Raw genomic sequence first — 22,069 nt, forward strand, 5'->3', positions numbered from 1 at the left:
AGTCTGATTACTGTTAGACTTCAGTCTGGGATCTAAATTAAATGGGCAACGGATAAGTTTTAGAGATAAGGGGATGTCCTGAAAATGTGTAGAGGGTGCAATCCTGCAAGATTAATAGTTGAAACTTCCATATTTATTTATTATAATGAATTAAATATTGACATTTATTGAACTCTTGATCAGCTATGTCCAATTTACAGTAAATGGCATTTTGGGGCCAGTGTTTAGATATATCTCTTGAAGTCTTGAAATCCCATCTAGTGGCTAGGTGAGGCCAAGCCGTTTCACAGCACTATTCCTACATTTCAAATGTGTAAACTTCTAAACAGACTATGAAACTTCATGACATTTTTTTAACTACTTAAAAAGCAGCAGAAGAAAAAACCCAACAAAATCTTAATTTATTTTTCTTAAAGTTAATTCGATAATTTCATCTGAAAGTAACCCAGACTACAAATATGTAATTTGCTTTCATTCTTTCTGGCTTTCTCTTATTTACTTTATTTTAACTGCAGTTTTCTGTTTCTAGTCCTCATTTTAAAAAAACCAAATCCCTAGTAAATGCTTGCACTCATAGGAGTGGTTTATTAGGGCAGGAAAAAAAAATAATTTTCAAAAAAAGTAGAAGATGCGTTAGAAGTGGATGCATTTTTAGCAGATATTTAGGTTGGTCTTCAGAGACATGCAAATGTACTTTTTCCTCCGTATTCTGTTCTGCATTTGGGTTTTGCTTGCTTCCTTTTTATTGGCAAATTTGTTCTCAATATCCCATGCAAACTTACACCAACTAATTGTAATTATTATAAACCTCAAACTGTTCTTTTTAAAGCATTAAATTCACAGTGACCTTAGTAATACAGTGAAAACTTGAGAAATACGAACACAAATAACATTTCTTAGAAATGCTTATAAATGTCCTTGTTAGTAAATTGATGCTATCAATTTCAAAAGCTATATTCAAGAGTGACGCTTCATTTGTTTTTACCCTCCTTTCAAAGACAACTTTTATACACAATATACGTAGCATTAACCAAATATCAATACAGGCCACTGTCAAGCAAGGTGTTTCACACAGTCCAAGACCATCCGTACCCCAAAGTGCTTACAAGATAAATGAGAAGGTCAGGGAAAGGATGAAAGAGCCGAGTCTGATGCAGAGGCAGAGAAAACGTGACTTTCAGTTTCATTTCAATGCTTCAGCTCAGTTTCATAGGGAAAGGATCAGTGAAATGGAAGGAAAAGGGGACGGAAAGAAGACGTAGAAAAAGGTCTCAAGGACGCATTCTAGCTACAAAAATAAATACCCTGTATAATTTTTCCAATTTTTAATACTGTATTTAGTTGAGCTGGTTGTAGAAACTACAGGCCATGCTGGCATTGGCTGAACACGCCCTCTTTATGTCATTTAATTTTCAAAAGTTTAAGTACACAAAGTTTGCCTCGGTTATCAATTGCTGTATAAACTTTAAGTTCAAGAAAAGGCCAAACGACTTCCTGCATGTGTTTATTTCCTGTGCCGCCGATTAGGAAGCCTGAAAAGAGCAGTTTCCGCTCACCAGTTCTCAATATCTCGACAGATTCGCCTCCCGCCCCCACCCCTAAGCGAAGGATTCCTGCGGTGTGATTTCTAAAGATTTAACTTACGACTAGCTGAACACAAAGCGTATGAATGAACACTAAAACCCACACTAAACTCTCATTAGTCACTGTGTGTGACAAGTGGTTACTTTGTTCTTACAAAAGGCTTTAGGGAAAAAAAAAAAAAAATCTGCCCCTACAGTTAAAGGGGCTTATTTGAAATAAATCTTTTTGTATGAATTTAAATCATGACAAATCAAAGGAAAGAGGCTACGGCTACAGCTAGAAAAAAAATCTGAAGGGTTTTAATGTTTTTCTTTTTTTCTTTTTTTTCCCCTTCCCCTTTTACCCTCTTTCCCCAAGGAGTAGAAACTGCATTTTCTTTCCTTTGACGTGTTACTTATCTTTCAGATCGCTCCTCAAAGACAAATCTCTCTTTCTGGGCCCTGGTAAACTTGCTTCTACAAGAGAGACGAAGGCTAGGCTTTGTTTTGGACAGATCAAGTAGGTTTTTAGCCATGATGTACTTCTCCGTGTACATTTCTCCCCTTTATAAACATCAGGTATTCAAGCGTGGCTGCTTATTAACTCCTCTTGAGGAGTTCATCCCTGGCCGAATATTCTGTGAATATTGAGCTGCTGTAACTTAACAATAGCTTCGCTCCTTCCTATTATTTCTGATGGGTCTGCATTGTATGGACCAGTGGAAAATATCTGTGGCTTGATGGGATGGAAGATGCATTGTCAGCCATGATAATTGTTAACTGATTATTTTCATTATGGCAGCGAACACTGCTACAGTAAGGAGAGACGTGCCATTAGCACTATACAGATGTGCACAATACCTGTTCCTGTATTAGAGAACAGGAGGAAAAATAAGCCTGCTTTTTAAACAGCCTGCCTCAGATGCTGAACATCGTTCTGCCTGTTGACTGAGAATTGTTTCAAGCTTGTGTGCTACACAAAATGCCTTCCCATATCTTCCACTGTGCTAGAGGCTCGGCTCAGAACCAGTGCTGAATCCAGGCACAGAGATGAGCCCCTCTGCCCCTGCTTCTGCTCCTCCACCCAGCTCCCACTTCATGGGGGATGCATTAGAAACAGTGATCCATTCAGACCAACAAGGATGCGCTGGGCGTCCTACCCGTGCAGGTCACGCCGGGACGCAGGGGTGGGAAGCGAGACCACACGGACCCCACTCCCCCTCAGGGTGACCGGGTGGCCGTGGGAAAAAGGTCCCTGTGAGAAGACCCCTCTGCTCTGAACGGCTTTTTAGGGGGGCTACTATTTCTGACCTGATTAAAGCTTCTCTCTTTCTGCTGGCTTACCTCCAGAAGAAAACCCAAAACAAACCAAAAGTCAATACACAAAGACACTCCCAGGATAATTGGCTTTGAAATCTTGAAGCTATCCAGGTTGTCAGCCAGAGAAGAGAGACACCTGCACCGCCAGCCACCAAGTCCTGGGACAGCCTGATCACCTTGCGGCTCTAACCTAGGGTGGTCGGGGAGCTAAGACGTGAGATCAGGGACCCGGAAAGTCAATGTGTTGAATTCAAGGTCTGGCAGTGCAGGGTGGCCTCTGTGAGGAGCAGCTGGGGCTGCCCCATGCCAAACACAGCTGGTTCCACATATTTAAGAAAGGGCAAAATGCTGCCGGGGAGTGAAGGAAAAAGTGAGAAACATCCCTGTGAGCACCCAGGGGAGAGCAGGAGGAAGGTGAGGAGGCTTCCCTGCAGCCCTTGGAGACCCCGACTGGAGCAGGTACTCTGGGACAGGATCCATGGAGGATCCCACGCTGGAGGACGTGGATATGCCCTGAAGGAACTGTGGCCCACACTGGAGCAGGGGAAAAGCGTGAGGAGCAGGAAGTAAGAGCTGTTATTCCCCATCCCCCTGTGCCAGTAAGGGTGGGGAGCAGGCACAGGAGCAGGAACAGAGGAGTGAAGCCGAGTCTGGGAAAAAGGGAGCAGGAGAAGGTATTGTCTTAATTTGTCCTTCCTTCTCGCTATCCAAACTTATTCTAACTGGCAATAAATTAATTATCCCCAAGTTGAGTCTAGTTATGCCTGTGACGGTAATTGCTAAGTGATTTATTTCCCTGTCTTTATCTTGACCCATGAGCTTTTCCATCTTATTTTCTGCCCCCATTCTCTTGAGAAGGAGGAGTGAAAGAGCAGCTGGGTGGGTGTCTGGCAGCTAGCAAAGGTAAACCCACCACAAACCAGCAGGTCCTGTGGCACGCAGGCTTTTATTCAGGATCTGAAAGTGCATCTACTTCCCCTTAACTGTATCGATTACTCCAATAAAAGGTATCATATCTCCCCATCACCCTGTCTTATTTATATCTCTCTGGTTGACAATGGTAGACCTCTGCTGTCACTCCTGGGACAACCTGATCAGCTTTTCTCAGAAAACTTCTGCAGAAAATTATCAGATTACAACAAAAAAGTAGTGTCACCCTCCTTGCTATGTTTTGCCAGAAACAACAAATACTACAAAGCTAGGGGAGAATTTTCTTTCCCTTGAATAAGTCACCCCAGACCTTTATGCCCTAAAGGTCTGATGCAATCTAAAATTGAGATCTGTAAAATTTAAATGTCTAAGCCTATTTTAAAATATGACCCTTTTTTTCTGTGCCTTAATTTCTCTGGCTTATAAGTATGGATAATAAAACTGCTAGGCTAACCTTTTCCTCATGTTTGTAAAAGTTTTGAACTTTTTTGGACATAAGCATGAGTGAAGTACAAAGTATTATTAGTATTCATTACTATTTCTTGAGCTTAAGTGTTTTCAGTTCTTAGTTCTTTTAATAGCTGGTGTGAAGTCTAACAGTGGAAAAAGCAGAACATAGTATTTATGGAGCACTTTTTATCTTCAAAGCACTGTCCAAATGTTAAATGGTGGCAAAATTTTTGACTGGTGCAACATTTCCAACTTTTAAAGCAGCTTATAGTATACCTAAGAACTAGCAGCCACTCCATCCTATTTCTAAGTGAACAAAGCACACCATTCGACTAGGACATTAAGCAACACAAATAGTTCTGACGTAGACTTAGTCTTCATGTCATCACACCCATGCTCTCTACTCTTTTGCAATACAGCATCATCGTGCAGTAAACTAACAGGAAAAATACGTGCTAATTCCGAAATTGTACATCACGTCAAATGCAAGACTGACTACATCTATCAGACACCCTACTGCCAACTATTCCAAAAGGCTGTGATTATCATTGGCTTTGGCACTCCAAAAGAAGAGAGAGGCTCAAATATTCTGCTCTATGTTACCTCCCTACTCGCATTGATTTAAAAAAAAAAAAAAAAGTGGGATTAAAGAGGTGTAAATAACATCTGAATTCAGCCTCCCACTACCTCATCCTTTGAAAGCAGCTTCCCAGATCTATGATGTCATTTTCTTAGCCCACACAATTTGAGCCGTCTCCAGTCCCTTGGATGTTGATTACAGAATGGTGCTGTCTTCAGCTGCATCTTCTGGATTTTTTTTGTGTGAAAGGAATTGTGTTTAAAGGGTGTCCACCATCTTCCCCCCTATCCCTTCAAGGGACTTGACATCACTTATTTTGGATGTCAAAATGATTACAGGAGTTGGGAAGGGCCAAGTAGAGAAACTGCCATTCTGGAGATACTGTTTGCAGGAACTCTATATGCCTGTATTTGGATCAGATCATGATGCAAAGCACAGTCCTGTGCTCTTAAAAGTTTGGATGCTTTACAAAATACTACTGTTCCCATAGAAATCAAAATTTTCCTATAACCTGGAAAAGTCAGAAATGAAAATAGCTGCCCTGGAACATTATTGCATGAGCTAAAATGATGCATTCGTTTTCTTGCTCAGAGAAAATATGAAACTGGCAAACCAAATCTGAAGCCAGTTCATCACAAAATCCACCTGAGAGACCTTGAAGATTGTGGTAATTGTGAATTTGAAGAGTGAGGGTGTTTTTTTCTTTTGAGGTTGTTATGAAAACTAAACGTGGAAGATACTGCAGATTATATTTTTTAATAACAGGAACGAGGAATTTTGTGCTGCTACTTTTCCCAACATAATCTTTCACTATAGCTTGCAAATCTTTTACAGTCTAGGACCAGATTCCATCTGTTCCAGTAAGAACTGAGCTCTTAATACTTGGCCACTGCAGATTTCAAGTTTATCAAGTTTGTCTCATAACCTTTATGAAAAAACTTCAGAGACACGACCAAATTTAAGAGAAACATTGTTTTTCCAGACATGGGATTGAAACTCAATACGCTGTACCTGGAAAAACAGGATAAACTACGAGAAATGGCATTCCACTGAAACCGCAGAGAAATGACGAGGCTATATTTCATATCTCGGCACACATGTAAGGCTATAGCTCATCCAGTGAATACAAGAGCACCGAGCACTAGCCCACATCAGGCCAAAACCCAGGATGTGCAGCTCATCTGCCCCCTCCCAGTAGGTGGGAGAGGAACGCTCTCCTTGGCCTAGAGGTGCTCAGCAGGCTTCCTGCAAACAGGACAAAGGACACAACCAGCACAGCTGAATCACTTAGAGCTGGGGGCTAAAAGGAACACAAAGTGGAGAGACTTTTTAGGATACGTCCCAAATTATCTAAATACCTCTTGTGGAATGTATTCTAGAAAAAGAGTCTGCCACTCATTGTTATTTTTCCCCAGAGTTATGCCTTGAAAACAAAATATATATGGTTTTCACACTTTTCTGGTTAGAATTGCTGTCATTTCCAGTGACTCAACACTGTAATTCATGTTGTACTTTTAACTGTTACTTGAATCCTAAGAGTATTTTTTTCCTGGGCAAAGCATGAAACATTGCTCTTGTAGTTACAGAGAGTGAGCAGAGGAGCTGAAAAAAATGAAGGCCTTCACGGATTGAGGAAGAGGCCATGAAGAGCCTGGTTTTCTACCATTTTATCATCCGCATCAGTGCCAAGGGGCAAAGAATTAGCAACAAGAGACAGGCCAGTGACAATTCAGATTAAAACCTTAAAGTGCCTTGGCGACCAGTGTGGAAGACCTGGGTGCGATCAAAAGTTGCTGTTACCTGATGGGTCTCTAGGGAAGAGACTGCTGCGTTTCAGTCAACTTCTGCACACATCCACCTCCCAGAACGCATTACCACCACCACCAGTATCTCAGCAAGCAAGCTCAGTGCAACGATCAAGTAAGAGTCACAACAAATGCTCCCGTGCTTCAAACTGATTCCTCCAGAATAAGAAAATGATTTTAGCACGCATAAGAGAAACTTGTATTGGTTTTCTATAGGGAAAATGGGGATACTCGTGCTCCTGGACCACTCATTTGTATGCCTTCCTTCTACAAAAGGAAAAGTGAAAGGAGACTTTCCAAAGGATCTTTTTTTGTTTGTTTGTCTTTTTTAAGTTATTTGTAAAAAGTAATCTGGGACTAAAAATGTATGTTTTTAGACGAGATTCTTATTGGTCTAGTTTAAACCTTTAATTTTGATTTGAACACAGTGAATATCTTGACTCCAAGTCTCCTCCTCTGCCTCCTTCACTTTGAAAGGAGTAAGGGCACGTCAAAGTTTCTTCTGTTCAGAATATTATTTAGTCAATCTATTATGAGAAATTTAAGTCATTTAAGTCAACAACCTCAGAAGGACATTGAATATGACCTTGTAATGGTAGGTCATTAAGTAATTCTTTTCTGAAAATAAAACACACTGGCATCTGTTAAATTTACTCCAGCTTTTACAATTTAAAGTAGTGAAGCATTATGTTAACCCAAGATGAGCATGATCTGAGTGTTTCCAGTAAATTCTGGCAAGATGCCACTGGTTAAGACCCTGCCACAGATGACCTGCATGTGCCGCATTGTTCTGATTTCTAAAGAAGTCACCCCTATGAAATAATCACTCAATGCAATATTCGACTGAATGCACACACAGCTCATCTGTACAGAGCAACTGGAGAAAAGGATGTTCTTCCACCAGGAGCTGGAGGGCACGCAAGTCACGGAGGCAAGGAACTTGAAGGGAAGGACTTGTGCCAGATAAGAATGTCTAATAGTGAATGTAATCTTAAGGGAAGTTTTTGATTACAAACAAAACATATCATATTAAGTCTCTGATCTTGGCAAATCTCCGGAGTAGTATTTTTCCAAGGTATAAGAATTCCTCTGTCATATATGACAGGTACCACTCTTGAAGTTTTTTCTGCAAACTACACAGCAGTGTTTGGGACTTGCAGCATTCCCTCGGTAAAACAGAGGACACAAAGGGATGCTGCAAAAATTGAAAAAAATTTCAATGCGATAAGCTTATTTCCTAGGATCACATTCCCAGGTACAGTGGGCTCTTGTACTAGTTTTGCTGTAAGTCAACAAATCACTTTTACCAATATCTTATTTCTTTTATGTGGGCCTATGTACCACTGGCGGAAACACAATTTCAGGAGCTTTACTGATTAATTACTGATTTTAGCATTTATGTGCCTGCTAAATTGGGACTTTTTACAGACAGCTAACATCTTTTGTGAAACTCATTATTTTTTGATAGTTCGGAGAAGAAAATAATTATTTCATTAACACTTGAATTCCTTCCCCTTTTACAGTACCCAAAGGTACGTTTCACTATATTCTGCAGTATCTTAATGTTTTTTTCTGATGTATCTGTTTACTACATGTATATTGAATTACTCCCTGAACAATAAATCAACCACTGTCTTGGATACAAAATGATTTTCCTCACACTAGATCTGCAATGTGCAACTTTTTTTATACAATCCCAAGAGTAACAGCTGGCTGACAATTTAAGCAAGCCTGCAACATTAACCAGTGAGTGCAATCCAGACTCATACCAGGGAAAAGGGGTGCTTACGAACAACCGAAAAATGTCCGTGGCACAACATCGCTTCTACAATTCTACCCAATGAGGAAAAATTCAAATTTCTTTCCTCAGCTGCAGTAGGCAAAGCGTTGATTCCAGCAGCACATGCACATTACAAGTCTTCACATCCACAAAATGCTTACTTTACTGAACGCAATGCAGTTATGAAATGCATTTGGCCACTGGGAGGAATTCTATAAATCCTGCAAAGCTACCCGATGTACCACTCTACAGCTAATTCCTGTGCATGGACCTGCATGCTTTTCTAAACCTCACTGTGGGATTAGGGCATTTATCAAAGCTATGATTTCTTTCTCACAACGTTATATCTATTGTATACCAGGAGTTCTGCAGGTGCATGATTTACCCATGCTGTCATTAGCTACAATACCTTGCCAACAGTTTTTGTTTTGTGCTGGAGAAACAAATACTCCTCCCATAAATTGTTTTACTGCTGATTGGGGAACAGGCTCCTGCTCCCTTGACAATAAAACAGCTTGCTTTCTCCGACCACGGAGTTATAATTTCCAGCATAACAATCTGAAGCTCAACACCATTTCTTATGGAATTAAGTAATATAGGGAAAATTATAGCTTACTTCTTTTCAATATCATGCCCAAACTCTCATTATCTGTTAAGCACCAACATGTCTGATCGGGTGAGGGACTTTGCAGACAACACAGCCCCTAAAGATACAACCAACGGAACACAGGAAAAAGCAAATGCCAGACAAATCGAACAAACAAAATTCTCTTTTAAAATGAAAGGAAAAACACAATGTGAATTTTGTTACTGGGATCAGGATTTGTCAAAGGTTTCAGTTTGGCTGAAAATGTTCAATGAACATTTTAAAAAGGAAGGAAACAAACTGGATACCCAGGAAATCCAGAAATGAAAATTTCTTACTCAGTGAAATCATACTCAGACAGGCCTTTCACTCAAATTAAATATTCATAGAACCACATATATTGTATATGACACATTTGAATGTGAAAAGGCTAATATCCTCTGGCTTTTCCAGTACTCAACTAATCCATTAGAAATGTAATAGTCAGTCTAACCATTCCGTGGCTTCAGTAGGAGGTATAAAAAATAAAAGAGAAAGCAGAATGAACTACAAAGAGAAGAAGAAAATAAGAACTAAGACGTATCCAAGACCAGCTCTCAGGGTACTCAAAATCAATTTCAACTGCCCCAGATATCTGTCGAGTATCAAATACAGAACAGAGGACCATGCACACAGGGCTACACAGTTGCCTCGAAAAGCTGCTTTTTCTTCCCTTAAGCTTTGGGCACTCATGCTGGAGAAAAGAGAGAGTTCATTAATTTATTAAAAGCGATGAGCAAATTATAACTGGGAAGTTGAATATAAGCTATTTGAAATCAGCGTAACAAAGACTGGTTTTCCAGGATACATCAATACAAGGTTACAGATTTCATTAAAAATAAGTAAATCTCAATGAAAAATGACATTAAAGTTCCCAATATAAAAGACAACAGACATGCCTAAGAGATGGTCTGTTAAGGCACAAGATCGTACGGGATTTTGCTTTGTTTTGTTTCTATTCCACTGGGGGGAAAAAAAAAGCAATGAAAGGCTATTAAAATCCAAATAATTCTGCAGATTATTGACAATCCTTAGTCTAAACTAGTGGGAAGGAGACATGGACATCAACAAACAAATATACTATTAAGTCAATGAAGAACTTAGTAAATATCTTAAATGAAGCACATACTGAAGGGTAACACATGCTGAAGGGTTTGACCATGCAAAGCTTCTTTGGCCTTGGTCAGCAGAGCATTTAAAATAATGGTACTACTCATGACCTTAAAGTAAACCATGAGCGTAAGCAAACAGATCCCTGACAAAGCTTTGTAGAAACTACTCCTTAAGTCAAACACGGTTCCTTCCTGCATAACTGTCTGCTGCACATAAAGTGCTATCCTGTGGCCAGATCATAAAAGAAAACTTCCCTCTAGATAATGTCAATCAAATGTTTCTAAATATATAAAACCGCTTTTACTTTCAAGGATCAGTGTGAATGCAAATAAGACACCTACCCCTCATAGTACTTTTCCTGCAAAATACAAACCACTGCTTTTACTCTTATCAGCTAACGATCAAGAGTTTGATTGGCTGATGTGCATTTTGGCGGTGACACAAGAGTTTCAGATTGGTATTTTACACTCTATGAATTGGTAAACAAACCAAAATAACAACAACAGAACTCCAATAGCTTATATTTTAGTAAGGTTACTGCAGCAAGGAATGCTCACACAGGTCTGAAAATAGCTTCAGCTTTCATGAAATTACACTGCTGAGAAAAAGTAACCCCAACACATTACACATCGAGGGGCTCAAAGTGGCAAACAGATACCTTTTGAATCCTGGTGGAGGGTGCTCAATAAGAGAAGTCATCGACCCTTGAGAGAGGAAATCCAGCTGAGGCTCCTCAGAGCCTGGCACGTGGAGCTGCACTTCTTCGCTTAGGAAACACTGACAGCTAGGGGAATAACTCAGTGCGGCTCAGCCTAAGGGATTTTTCTGCCCCAGTGCCCAATGGCATGAAGGAGATTCAGATCCTTCCCGTCGAAGTTCAACATCATAAACTTGACAGGCAAAAGGAGGGGAAAAAAATGAAGGAAAGCTCTGCTTTTGTGTTTCTCCCTGCCGTAACCAGAGCCCCCTTTCCTGTCCCCAAATGTTAAAACGTTAAAATCTAGATTTTAAAATATAAGTACAGCTGTCGTCTCCAGGCTGCAAGAACCAGATGAGAGACGAGGAAAAGAGGCTGAGGGCAAGAGAGAAGATGACCAGAAACCACAGCAGGAGGCTCCAAGGATAAACAGATGCTACCCTGTCTCATCTGTGTTTTCTGTTTTCTGGTTTTGAGCCTACTTCTCAAAAGACTAGACATGGAATGAATGCAGATGGAGATTTCTGTCACATTGTTCCCAGTTGGTTTAAAGCCTTCGCTTCTCGAGTCAAACCCTTTCTAGAGTTGATGACTGCATTTCCAAAGCCTGAGGATGGATAGAATTTCTTACCACTCTATAAGGACACTGGTCTAAAAATGCTAGAGGATTAACAGCAATTTAAACTAATATGGTTCCCAGAGAAATTCCTTTAAAAGATATATTTTGAATTTCATATTTTTATGTCAGTAGATAGTCTATGCAGCTCTGTGCTTCAAATATACATTTCAGGAAAACTTGCCATATAGCATATTCAGTTGTACATTGTATTTCCTGACACGTGTGGGTGTCATAACCTTACAGCAGAAACAGGAAAAAACAGTAATATTAACAAGATTTGTACAGAAGCTTACAACATTAGTTTCCGTATTATCTACCAAAACACTTCAGAATGACTGGTGAAATATCTTTGAAGATTGCTAAAAGATATTTTTAGAGATACATTATTTGTTCAGTTTAAAATATATTTTAAAAACTCCAAGAATCACCTATGTGTAGCTTCATTATTATTTAAGTGCAAATCTTGGTATCCAGTGAACCATTACGGGGATACTAAGGCAGAAAATGAATGGGTATAGATGTAAAATAAAAGAATCTTGCCTACTATACATGGGTCTTTCACATAGAGAGGAAAACTATGATTTGAAAGATCAAAAATCATCATTAGCTCTAAAACAGGCTTCTTCTGTGACTCAAACTTCCCACAACTCTTTCCAAGTCTCTCTAATAGAGATTTTACAGCTTCCTCTTTTGCACCCTTTGGGAGAGGGTATGACATCTTTTATCCATTCATATAAAAGAGCAAAGTGCTAAATCACCAAATCAATCACCAATCACCAAATCAAGTTTTTTGGTCAATTTTCAGCTATATGATGAGTATGAAAGCTCCTATAATTGGGAATAAACACAACAAATGATATAGAGGATGATTCCACTAATTCCTATACATATACATAAGCCTAAGAAAGTGAAACAAAGAACACAGGCAGAATAGAGAGGATATTTCCAATGACGTTTAAATCTATTGGCAGAGTATTTTTTTTAAGGAAGCTAATAGCAGAACCACAAATTAGGTGGATTTAAGAAACCTAAAGCACATACAAATGCAAAGATGGGGGAAAGTAGATTTCAGGAGCTGAATCATAATAATAGAGCTTTGCTCCATCTCATTTATCTATGTATATTTACATTTATACATCTACGTATATATTACTTGGCGGGGGAATGTGAAGTTATTCTTTAATTCAGAGAGATTAAAACCAGACATTATTACAACTTTTTGAATATTCTTTTTAATCTAATATTTTAACAGAAATATCTAGAAACATTGATCTCGGGTAAGAAGTAATTTATTTGTTTTAACCGGCTGCTGCTAACACGTTATGTAACATGGATGAAGAAAGGCACAGGAAAAAAAGATGTTCTACAGCTTAAATATGGAAGAACAAAATTTATCTCATGTTCTAAAAACTAAATATATTTACGCCCCTAACTGCTCTAATTTTAGCAATATCTGTTGTAGACTGTCATACCCAAATTGTTTGCAGATGCTGCTGTACAATGGAAGTCAGAGTTAAACTGTTGAAATATTTGATGGCATTGTCAACCTCTTAACAAAATAAAAATTATTAAATGGACACTGAATAGGTGCTAGTAACACCAAGACCTGAGGTTACCAATTGCTTTTACAGCTCTCTCTTTCATTGTGGCCACAATACAGAAACATGTATGTTTTCTAACTAGACCTACCTAATAAGTATTGTTAACTTAGATAGACAAATCAAATTGATAGAACATGCATAGATTTTTTTTTTTGCCACTGCCTATAAAGTCTGATTTAAAACAGAAACATTTTAATTTATACCAAATTCTCTAGAGAAATTATTAGTTAATGCAAACCAATTCAATTAGTTTATACAAAACTATTTTTATCTTTAAAACATAATTTTAAGAAGCAGAACATTTTATTCTCAAAAATAAACATTTCATTGTAAGCCCAAATTTAAGAATACACAGGAATATAGCTGCTATAAATACAGTAGAATTCAGTTATGGTAAGATAAGTTTTCAGTAGTCATTTGATTTCGTGGATCAAATCTAGCTGACCAAAGGATAGCAAACTAGGCAGATGAAGTAGCAGATATACTGTTTGCTTCTTTAACATCAGAATCATACAGTTTGACAAGATTCCACTAAACGTTCATGTGCAAACGTTTGGTAACTTTAGGATATGCCATTCAGGTGCTGTGTCAATGCTCAGATGTTAAGGTCCCAGTGCATCAAGATTCCTACACATAGGCATAACTATAAGCAGAGGAGGAAAGCTACTGAAGCCCAGAGGATTCATTATAGTACTAGAATCATACACAGATTTTCATTTGAAAGGCTTAAATATCTAATGGAATTGATCCTGCACAGGAGACAAAAATTTTAGTCCTTTGCAAGAACAAAAAGATGGAGACTTAGATAGGAAAGGGGGGATCTTGTTTGTTTTAAAAGAATATAAATCTTCATGATGCAGGCTATAAAAGAAGGCTGAGAAGATTAATACTCTCTGAGCAGCATATTCCATTCTTATTATCTCCAGGATATCTTGCACCTTATTCTGAAGCATTTAGCAATGGCTCATGGAACAAGAGATGTTTAACGGTCTGATGTGGCCTTGCTGCATCGATCACTGTGATACAGCAATCAAAACCAGAGGGTGTGTATGGCCCTATTTGATCTTTACAAGAGAATTCAACTATGCTAATCTCTAAAACATATCATCAGATTATTCATTTCTCTCCCTTGTGTATTTTCTTACTTAAAAATAAATAAATCAATCAATGCAGCCATGCAAAATTTCTGAACTTAAGGGAAGTCAATAGTGTTTGTAAGTGCTTGGCAGAACACTGCCTCTGTGCATACCAGGGCTGCAAATTGTGAGGAGCCATATTGACCTTTTTCTTTTAATAAACTCATTTTTGGAAAAAACACACACATTCATTATGTCTCCTACTACCTGGAGGAAATACTGGTGCAGCTGAGGTCTAGAGACAGAAGACTTAACAAAGGGAACAAATAATTGAAGTATTTCACTGTCTTGCTTTTTCCTTCAATATTTTTCTAGACAAGCATTCTTCTTACTTCTACTTTCTTTCTATTAGGGCTAAATTGTTCAAAAGATGAGTCATTCACTGTACCTTTAAAAAAAATCCACATTTTTGCATGAAAACTGATGACCAAACACAAAAGAAATGGTTGTGTAATTTGTACTTGAACATGTACATTTGCTTTCAAAAATTCAAGAATTTGCAGACAAAGTAGGTCTAAGTACGCAACTTGCATCTAGATTTGAAATTATGACCAGCTTCAGGCTATTCCTTAAAATCTTGGGTATGTATTTCATTGTACCCATGTCTCTTCCATTCCTCTCTTCAGTTATTTGCATCCAATTCTTGTAAATTTTTTTTCACTCCTCTTTATTTAGATATTTTTAACAGTTTAAAGTTAGGTCAATATATGAAGAACTTCCACCTGGAAATTTATTCCCTTATAATTTGACTCTCAGGAGACAAACAACGATTTAAAGTACAAGATTAAATGGGCAATAAAAGAGTTGGAGCTTTATAGTGGCCAGCAAAGCTTCAGTGCACAAATGCCTGACATGAAAGAATCTACTTTTATTAATTGCCTCCAATAAGGAGCACAGACATCTCCACTGATTTAAAGAGCTGATGTAAACTTTTCTTTTTTTTTTTCTTTTTTACTCTTCAGGATTGACTAAGTGAGTTATACTGAGATAAATACTTATAAATGTAGAGAACATTCTTGACAAGACATTGTGGACTTTTTTTTTAATAATAAAACTTGAATGTATAGGTTGCAGAATAGTTTCCCTAAGGTTCACTTTGCATTTAAATAAACAACAACAACAATAATAATAGTAACAAGAAGAAGAAGAAGAAGAAGAAGAAGAAGAGGAAGAAGAAGTTGTTTCCCTAAGGTTGACTGGTTGACTTTGCATTATTATTATTATTATTATTATTATTATTATTATTATTATTAGAAGAAAGCAAAACAGTCACAAGATTGTCCCAGTTGTAAGGATGGGGGAAGTTAATGGGGAACAAGAATTCATGCGAAAGCCCCAAATGGAGCAGCAGCACTGTGAAAGGGGTTTCAAAGAGAAAGTCATCTGCAATGCACGGTTACATGCTTCATTGTCACTACAAAACCCAGACATGCTGCTGCTTACATATTCTTGTAAGCACTCTCTATTACCATCCTATGAGTTTAGTATTTCCTTAGAAAAAGACCTCTTGGTGCAATTTGGCAACTAGAAACACCCAGGGGTAGCCCTCCTTCCCTTTAATAATTGACAACTTTCCTGATGAATGCACAACCCAGGGTTTTCCTTCTTCCCAGTACAATTTAAAGTCTACAAAGAGCAACATGTGTTTGTCACCAATTTTTCAAGTATCAGTGAAGAAAGAGGTGATAATCTGAAAAAAATCCACAGATGACTAAGCCTGGGTGAAATTTTGAAAATGACAGGAAAACAGCTGGGAACACTTCCAGATGGACTTTGTTAGGCAAAGACTATAGAGAAACACTAGTCTTGCTTAATGATATCTACAAATAACATTAAGCTATACTGAGAGCTATACAATCGTAGGACGCTCCTCCACATTAACTATTCAATAGATAAAAACCTCTATAGGCCACTGTGAAAACCAGTAAGTTTCTTCTATTGAATATTCCCTAAAGGTCATAAAATGGCCAAGTCACTCTGGGTGTGTTATCAACAATACACAAGTTTGTTCCTTTTAATGTTACCCCAAACTAGGGAGAAACAGGAGGAGCTAGGTAGAAGATCTACTTTTTTACTTTTCTTCCAAGGGGGTATCAGTCTGACCTGAGAAGATGCTAAATCAATTCTTTTTGCCTGTTGTATGTGAGAGAGAAGGTTGTAGCTGGAGAACACAGTTCAATTGCTAAATTAATATTCACACTGGAGTTCCACATTTCTACCCCAGAAGGAAAAAGGTCAGATCATGTGGAGACAGACTTGGCGGGGCAGGGGGGGAAGCCAACCACTGAAAGGAGAGCTAGGAGAGCTATAGCCATGTTGTGTAGTGCAGAGAGTGGAAAGATCACACAATGAAGCACTTTGACTTCTTGCCAGGTACACCCTGTGAAATGAATTTCAAAATAAAGTTTTAAATTACAGACGGCTTTTCCAAGCCTTTGCTGGCATAAGCACTACTGTGGAGAAGCTGTGACACCAGCAATTAGGGATAGCAGAGTCTGAGATATTAAGGAAAACTTGTCAAGCAGAACTTAAAATATCTAAATATTTCTCCTAAATATTCGCTGAAAGAAATAGAAATTGCTTTGGCTCTGCTTGCCTTTAAGTTTGCACCTTCTGGATTTTTTTGGAAAATATTCACAGACATTAGTTCAGAACTTCTATAAACATAATACTAATTCATGTCTAAAAGTATCAGGAACAGGGAGGCTAAAGATAGATATTTTTTTTTAAAATATAGCATGTGGTGTGCCAGCAACAGTCTTAAGAATTTTATGTTTGTCCTATCTGTCCAAGCAAAACACATTGTGAGCATCTAACCAAAGCTCCTTGAATCCCTCGCTCAGTGTTTGCAAGGAATGCAGATGAAGAAGTATTTGTGAAATAACTGAGTGGATGAAAAGAAAGCACACACATTTAATGAGTGACAAATAAGGCAAAGTACTTCAGTCCTGTCTTAAATGACCCTTATCCCATATTAGTATTAACCATTAATGGAAAAAAAATCCAAACTAATAATTAACATTTTAAACTATCGTGTAAAGTCTGCAAAAATGTTAGCATCACCATCAGAAGTGACCACCGGAATGAAAAGTGTCATACAACTTCTCCAGAAAACCTTGAAAACTTTTAAAGAAAAGTTGCATTGAATAAATGAATTCCTGGTACGTAATAAAATCTATGTTTGTCGTAAATATGTATCATGCACCAGCTAAAGAGCCTGTTTTAAAGCAGGGCAGAAAAAGTTCTACAGTCTCCAACACTGGATTGCAGTGACAAAAATTATTTGGTACCCTTTAATTCCTGACAGAATATGCAGAAGGTATAAATGAAAATGCAAACGGCTGGGCTGGCTCCTGGTTCCACACGGTCAATGAAAAATTGCCATTGGCACAGTTCCAGGAATGATTTATTTAAAAAAAAAAATATCACCCAAATGTACAAGACCCCTCTAATCGCTCCACCAAGCTTCTTGCCACTGTCCCCACCTGCTTAATCATGTCCTTTAGGATAAAGGAGCGTAAGAAAAAACGTCCAAGCCATGCTCTGGCTAACATGAGGTTAAATTCACATAGTTCCACTTTGCTGCAGGAACTATTTCAGCTCTTAGTAAATCTCACAGCACACAGACTTTGCCTTTTACTTCTCCTGCTGGGTCTAGCTAAGGATTGAGCCCCATAGCTGAATTTTGAGTATCCTTAAAGTTTGTGGATCACAAATTGTAACAGATGTCCCTGCTGTGCAGGGAGTTTTGTTTAAAGGTCCATCTGCCTGCAGTCTGAAATCTGGGATTCTTTGTTCGCATCCTGCAAAACCAGATCTTTCAGACCAGTCACTGTAAAAATGCAGGGATTTTTCTGAGGGGTAAGGAAGATCAATATGTTGCATACATTCCTCCCTCTAAAATGAGAAGTAGCTGAGACCATCTCAAGGTTTGGCAGGACACAATCCTATTGATGTTAACATTGCTTCCACAAAATAGGTAGCCTGATGAATGAAGGAAATGCATGTATGGCTTTTTTTCTTTAAATGCCCGTATATCAGACCAGTGCTCTCCATTTCTGGGGATGTGGGGAGTCACCTCGGCACTGCTAGATGGGGCATGTGGGCCAGGTGGTGAAAGACAGTGTCCAGACTATGGTAATTTAGAGGAGAAAGGCACAGAGAGTAGAGCGCTGGTATATTTAGCAAAATGATTTAGATATGTTTTCAAAATCAGAGCAAAAGAAGACAGGACAATGAAATGACAGATGAACTCAGAATGGAAGAGAAGTGAGAGACTATGAAGGAATGAAAATCAGGAAATGGGAAGAGAATATAACAGAAAGCGGACAAGTGAAAAGAGAAGGAAAAAGTATTTACTATGCAATTAGATTTCATGCGGAGAAGCACTCAATTCCTTCCTCTGTACAGCTTACAATACCACTTTTCAGAAGAAATTCTCCACACTCCCCTCGGCGTATGAAGGGGGAGGGTGGGTGGGGGAAGGGCTTCTTCATCCCCGTCAGGCTCCACTGCTCTTTTCCAGGTTCTTCCATTAGATCACTACATTTTGGGTTTCAGATGAGAAACCTGCAGGAGTGAATGGGATACTTGTACTTGAGCAGAGCTGACCCTAGCCCTAGGGCTTTCTGTGCAGGCACTCACGAGACCCTTGGGAGAAGAGGCTCCAGCTTCCTCCCTTGGCTTCCTCAGCTCACTTTCAGCCCAGCAGCTCTATGTTTCTGTACAGAAATAGCACTTCACTGTCTCTACGTTCTCCAATCATCATCAGCTTCCAGTGGGCCAACTTCCCTCCTGCTACTCCTCTAATAGCATGAGGGTACCTCCTCAAAGTCTGAGTTACCCTATTTGCAGTTCATCTCCTCAGTGGCTGGCAGACAGGCCCACAAGCTCCAGAGGGGAATTTACAGACAGCCAAGAATTTTGTTTCATTTTCTAAACAGTCTCAAGTGTTGTCTATGCTTAGGTCAGACCTTCCTAAAAAAGTCCTTATTGCCCTTCCTTTGACTCCTCTACCAAATCATGCATAACCTCTGCTTTGCAGCCAACTTCCTTCCTCCTGGATCAGGTCCTGCATATGCAATTGCGTCCAACACAAGCATGCATCTCTGTTTCTCTCCCCTGTCCAGGCAGGGGAATGACATACCTTTAGATATGAAGCCATGAATGATACAGCAATTTCATAAAATTAACCAGAATTCACAGGTTCTGACAATTTCCACTTACTAGAAATGGGTTGCAAGTTTCCTTGTGTCTTCAATTCTTTATTATTTTAGAATAGTACATTTTAATTCCACTTAACAGCCAAAGGAAGTCAAAAAGTGTATCTTCCAGCTATTTCAGAAAACATTCAGCAACAGGAGATACATTTTTTCAGACACTTATGGCAAATGTTTGCCATTGTTTTATAATCTGGTATCCTGTTCACCAGTTTAGAGGCAATCTATTTGAGAACTCGGAAAACAAATCAGTATTACACACCTGGAAGACTGGGGAATGCTATTCATCAGCAGAGGATTCTTTTTCACATACATTTATATCTTGAAACCTAAGAATGAATTATTTTTATATTTAAATCTTTGTAGAGACAGACGGTACTGGTCATAATAACCACAATGTGTCCACAGCTAGTGTTCTCCTGTAGAAGTATCACAACTTCACTATTTTCTTCATACACTATTACTTTATTTTTATGGAATGCCTCTATATTTTATTGGAAATCAGATGTCCATGGTCTTTTATTACTGGCAGAATTAGAAAGAGGAACAGGTCAGGTCTTTAGCATGGCATTCACAGTTTTTCATATATTAGTGAAATGTTCTGTACCTCCTTTCCAAGTCTATTCTGTCATTTTGTCAGTCATCTATACTGTCCTTTTGTTCACATTTGGAAGGAATGGAAGTTCTCTAAATTCTTGAAATTTCCCTCCTTTTTTCCTTTTAGATAATTCAACCATGAATCTTCATGTTAGGTTCACGTGTATAGTGGTTAAAATTTGTTACAAGGCTTCTTACAAGGCCCCATCAGTGACAGACATATTCTCTATTCTCATGCTTCCAGCATCTAGTTAAGCTATTTAACTACTGCTGTTTGCCCAGCAAGAATTTTTTACTGTCTATCTGTGATTGCACCTCCTAAACTGACAGTCAAATTGGGCTTGGAGAATTTTTAATGGGCATTCAGTCCTACTGATAGCTGGAGAGCAGTTCAGTCCTCTTTCCAAGGAAAGACTTCTCAGGCACAGTGCAATCTTTAATTGTTTCCACAGTTATTTAGTGTGTCCAAGATCCAGAAGCTGCCATACAACTCCATTTCCCATTTATACTAGAGGGTGACAGGCGTGCTGAAAAGGGTCAGATTTTAAAATAAGGAAATGATTTTTTTTTTTCCCCCCAAATAGAACATGCACACAAAAGTAGACGAAAAGAAAGCATGCCGAAAACGAAAATGAATTAGCTCCACTCCACTAAAAGAAACCAACAAACGCTTTTACAACAACAGTGAAAAGCTGACTAGGGCCTGAACTTGCTCTCACTAATGTCAGTAACAGTTTGATTCAATGGGAGCAAAGTAAATCCCATTAGAGCCTTTTATAGAAAAATCCTAATAAAAGCAGACACTACAAAGTAAAGGCCCCGTTCGGCCCTCGCTTACACCATAGCCATCGTAAAGTCACACCATCGTGGCTGGGATCTGCACTCAGACCTGAAGCATTTCAGTCCTTCACTTACCGCATCGCAGAAAGCCAAAAGGAGATGCTGTACCAAAATGAGAATTGCAAGTCTCTCCTGCACGTGGATTTAATACGTTATTGTTAGGTTTACATAAGATCTGGCTGGGTCCCAAACGTGCATTCCCCGCCACTCATACTGCCTGATTTATGCTGTCTTATTTGGCTGGTAAAAGAATCAAATTGGTGACTGGTTTTGAATGAAGGCAATTAGGGTGGTTGATTGGTTTTGTAATTTGGAGAACACCACTCTAGAGTATAAGTCAATTGTGTAGAACTATCCAGGTCTTTAATCACCGGTTTCCCTGTGCAAAAAGCTGATGCTTTACATCATCTGAAATTTATACCAGTTATAATCAATTCCATTCTCCCCATTACCCCCCTTATTGCTTCCTCCCCTGCCCCGCACCTGGCAAAAACATGACATTTTACCAGAGAAAAAAGTTAACTATAGTGTGGCCAATTATATTTCAAAGGTGTATCCAAATTTAATTTACAGGGTCAACCGAGTATGTGGGGGTAATTATCTTTACAGAGCATCTGACAGCTGTTGTGATATAGTGGTCCAACAGTTCCTGCTAGAAATCTGTCGGGAAGCACTTGTTTAAATTTGAGTAAGGGTAAACAACAGACTTCTGTCTACAAATCCTGGAGAACAACGTCATCAACAAAGACACCAATTTTACATAAGTCTCTTGGGTCCCTCCTGAAAGACTGGAAATTCTCAGTTCAAAGAGTTTTCTTTCTGAATGGATCCTAAAATAGGAAGATCTGCAGGTATAACACACAAAAAGTAAGCCAAGCACAGGACAGGAAATCATACATAATTTGCCTATGTATAGTAATCATATACCTTTATAAAACACAGTTTCTTATTTAAACATACAGTCTCCAGAAATTTCGAAGCTGGGAAATAAAATTTCCCTCAAGAGTTGCCTCAAGCAATTCTTTATTCTCAGCAGTGGACTGGAATTGAAGTGCACCTTCATGGGATAAAAAATTCTGAAGCGTTACATGATATTTAATTGGCTTCTAAGAAACATCTTCTGTTCCCTCACCACAATCTAAATTTTTGACATTTATTCAGAACAAGGCTATGTTTTGCACAATGGCTTTCGGAT

At 38.7% G+C, this 22,069-nt stretch overlaps 1 protein-coding gene across 7 annotated transcripts in view; it reads right to left on the reverse strand.

Moving 5' to 3' along the window:
• RBMS3 (RNA binding motif single stranded interacting protein 3) overlaps nucleotides 1-22,069 on the reverse strand; it is a 719,476-nt gene that overhangs the window by 504,586 nt on the left and 192,821 nt on the right. The gene's annotated exons all lie outside the window — the stretch shown is intronic.

Source organism: Rissa tridactyla, chromosome 2 (genome assembly GCF_028500815.1).
Source record: "Rissa tridactyla isolate bRisTri1 chromosome 2, bRisTri1.patW.cur.20221130, whole genome shotgun sequence".
Taxonomy (NCBI): domain Eukaryota; kingdom Metazoa; phylum Chordata; class Aves; order Charadriiformes; family Laridae; genus Rissa; species Rissa tridactyla.